Source organism: Helianthus annuus, chromosome 11 (genome assembly GCF_002127325.2).
Source record: "Helianthus annuus cultivar XRQ/B chromosome 11, HanXRQr2.0-SUNRISE, whole genome shotgun sequence".
Classification (NCBI taxonomy): domain Eukaryota; kingdom Viridiplantae; phylum Streptophyta; class Magnoliopsida; order Asterales; family Asteraceae; genus Helianthus; species Helianthus annuus.
Window position 1 is genome coordinate 134,108,115 of NC_035443.2, and position 4,074 is coordinate 134,112,188.

At 36.8% G+C, this 4,074-nt stretch overlaps 1 long non-coding RNA gene across 1 annotated transcript; it reads right to left on the reverse strand.

The window, feature by feature from the left end:
* Positions 1–1,145: 1,145 nt before the first annotated feature.
* Positions 1,146–3,502, reverse strand: LOC110892178. Its single transcript, XR_002565896.2, has 3 exons — positions 2,931–3,502; positions 1,773–1,823; positions 1,146–1,298 (listed from the first exon to the last, which is right to left on the reverse strand). It is a non-coding gene; the product is annotated as an uncharacterized LOC110892178 (long non-coding RNA).
* Positions 3,503–4,074: the final 572 nt, after the last annotated feature.

The window sequence follows — 4,074 nt, forward strand, 5'->3', positions numbered from 1 at the left end:
TCATCAGGTATGTTAATAATCGAATCTTGTTCATCTTCTTCATTCGCAATCAACCCAGCCTATCATAATCAAATCTTCTTAATCACCGGTGGTGGATTTTTAATCGAATCTTCTCAAGCACCGGTGGTGGATTTTTAGCCCAACTTAACTGAGAACGGGCTACATATTTGTGATTGGAGCTGATGCCCAACTTAAATTATTTTATAATATTGTTTTTCTTTAATGGTAGGTGAAACAACTTTTAAGATACGGATTTGCGAATTAATAAATTGATAGTGGGTTTAATTTGGGAAATCGAGGTGGGATGTGGGTTTTGTTCAGATTTGTTGTTGATTTTTGAATACAAAAATTGGTAGGTGAAACAACTTTGAATAATTGAATGAGTAAAAAGAAAACCCTAAATTGGAATATGAAAGAGAAGAAGACCTGGAAGGGAGGAGGAGCAACCCAATTCACATCTTCTGCCTTGTTTTACATTATTTTATAGAATTTTTATTTCTTTAATCGTTTGCTTATATTAAACTGTTTATTTGCAATGGAAAAGGTTAGTATCATTTTTGTCCAGTTTGTATGATCAGGTGATTTATATTATTTCTTTTATTCAAGTGATTTATATGGAACATGATATGGACATTGTGAAAAGATGTGCAAAAACTCAGCAATCGAAGATCCTACTCAACATCAAGCCTCAACAAGTAAAAGGGGACGACGAAATAGCACAAAAAAGACGTGAAAGTAATTAGTCAAAGTTGAGCGGTTGATTTCGAATTTTTGGTCTCGTATCTATTATGAAAGGATTTTATGTTTTTTGAACGGAATTTATTATGAACGATTTTTTTTTGTTTTTGAACGGAATTTATGTCTTTATTTTGAGTATTATGGTTTTGGGTAAATATGTAATTGATTTTACATATTAGAGTGGTGAAATATGTAAATATTTAGTTAAAAGTTCATTAAGGGTAAAATAGTCATAAATAAGAGTCATTTTAATGAAAAGGGGAAATATGTAATATATATGTCACACCCCCAAATTACCACCTAGGGCGTGTCCCCATTGGAGGTGCAACGATCCAACAAAGAGCCACCAATCATATCAAACACAAGTTATAATGTAAATAAAATATCCAATAAAAAGAATTGTATCGTTTGAAAGTTAAACCAAAACCAAAGTACTGAGCGGAAGCACAAAAGTATAAATGTATAAATGTGTCGAAACCCAATCAACATAAATGTTCATCATGACCATAACCACTCCAGCAGCATCAGACGGCAAGTTCCCAAGTTCCTTCAGTAATTACCTACAAGCATGTAAACAAGTGTGTCAGACTACGCTGGTGAGTTCAAGGTTTGTGTTTGTTTACCAAGTTGTGTTACCGATCAAGTGAGTGAAATAGTTTGCAAAATGATGTGTTGTTCGTTGTTATGTTGTTTGATGTTTCGATGTTTTGATGTTGTTATTACTCGAGTACCGAATGGCCAGATGATATGTGATTGCCAACCCCAATGCCTCTATCAAAGCATTGGTCATGTTTTAAGGTAATTAGTTCACGCCCGTTCCCCTTGAACGTCGTGAGGGTGCCAAACCTAATAGCGCTATCAACTAATAACCCCCGTTGCCCTACAAGCAACGTGCCGGTAGATGTAGTGGTCTTACAGTGATAGAAAAACAGAGTACAATAACCAACATCCCGTTACCCATGCATTCCTTATCGGAACGTTACCCGTTAACCCTTCACTGGGATCCATGCTTGAGAAAAGAGCAATGAACTCACCTTTGGTTTGCTCGGTATGTTATTCACGTATTCAAGTTGATCAATCAAGTCCTAGCATGAGTACCAGTATCTATCAGTTTCAAGTTTACTTATACGTTGCTCACATTTACACGCATAGTATACATTCAACAACAAACATGATATATCACTTAATCACTCAGTGCACGTAGCGGTTCATAACACATATTCAGGTTAACAAGCTATCATACAGCAACACATGTAGTATATACATATAACTCGGTATCACGCCAGTATATTCCAAATAAAAGGGATCCACAATTAAAGTCAAACATTTATATATATTTATACAATAATCGGCCCCACAGGTAATCGACCTAATACACAGTTAACTTGGAGGATCTATATTTATTACACCACAATTAATATTTATTATGTGACTATCATTTCCATCCAACATATTCTACAATTAACTTATTGAGTTCCTGTAACATGCAGGAATATTTAAAGCATTCACCAAGTAGTCATTCACATATTAGCTACAGCATGCAATAACAGTTGATGTGTTTCACGAATTCACATATCTCAAACATATATATACTGGTCAGTTAATATAACCTCTACAAACATGCCTTCCCTACTATGTTTGTGAGCTGACGAGCAGCCATCTCGCGGCCCAGTCAACATGTACGGCCCAATCACGTGCGACACACCTGGCCTGTAACCCCGTAACATTTGCAAACAATTTGACAGTTTCAAATCAGATCAAACAGCAATCCTTTATCCATAATTATTCACATTCCTACGAATCCTAATCTGTAGGTGTTTATCAAAATAAACAAAATCACAAAGATTATCATCGATTTACCTGAATATGATTATGCACAATTATATCAATTATAATCACCCTAATCATTCCATCATTTAATAATAACAGTGGTCAACCCAATCACCAATAGGATAATGTATTCATAGTGTTTCTGTCAGACCCTAAGATTCATGCAACTCTAGTTACCAACCATTCATGCGACCCAAACATATACATTCAAATCCGGTTCATGTAAACGTACGGTTCATGTGCATATCATCAGTTAAGGCACATCATTCATGTCTAGCAAAGTTTTCTAGTAACCCTAGATCATATCAAATTATAACAAATAATTAATGAACATCAATATTCAAACGTAGAATGTTACTGACCGGAAATTATTAACCAGGAAAAAGAAAAAGATGTACGCTGCCACTACTTTTTCCGAATCCGAGAACCGAATCGAACAACCTGACTCGGGACTGTACCAAGACTCGAGCCCCATCTGCTCCACTTATTGAACTGAACTTAAGCCGAAACGTCGAACCCAACTGAACCGAGATTCCACTGAGTTCGAACCAAACGTAAAACAAACCCGAACCAAGAATCTGACCGAGTGGACTCGAGATTCGTCCACTGCTGTCACGAGTCAATACGGAGAAACTCATCGAATAAAACAAAGCCATCGTCGCCGTTGTGCTTCGTCGAGACTCGTCGCCGCTGCATCTATCTCTCTCTCTCTGCTGTTTGTGTCGCCGTACGTCACCCCTTGTGGTTCCAGGTTTGTGATCGAGAGAAAGAGATGGGCTAGGTGTGCATCCGATAAGATAACACCGGCCGGAGTAGTGACCGGAGTCCGATCAAGGTTTTCTTGTGTGAGAGGGAGAGATGGTGAGGATTTTGTTGTTATGTTAATGTGTTTTGGCAGTAGAGATCGAGAAAGAGGGTGTGGGGATCAAATATGTGTGCGGCTGAAATCTTATAGAGGGATTGGGGTTTTTGTGTTTTTTTTTTTTTTAAAGTAAGGGATATAAGGATTCTTATATAGTTTAGGGTTTAGGTTTAAGAAGTAGAGTTGGGCCTAGCCAAAGTGTATGGATTAAATGTCAAGCTAAAGCCAACAGGCCCGATTAAAATTAACTATATGTTTATATTCAAAACTCTCGTTGCGGGTTATTATTATTCGATAACCAAACAATAATAATAATACTGAAAAGATTACTCCTCTCGACGATCACGGTCGAGAGTACAGGTTGTCACATTCTCCCCATGTTACAGGAATTTCGTCCTCGAAATTTAAGCTCAGACATACGATAAATTCTTACTTATAAATCGCTAATAATCTTATGGTCGCACGTAAATACACATAGCTTCACGAAAGTTCACAAAACGGATCATGTAAGACATGTAGCACATAAAATCATGTATCACGTAAAGTCACGAAATTCGCGTAACATGAAAATTCACGTAGTTTATAGTCATTTCACGTAGTAGGGAGTTTCACATAAGTTATATCTATTTGCTCAAAAATACTGT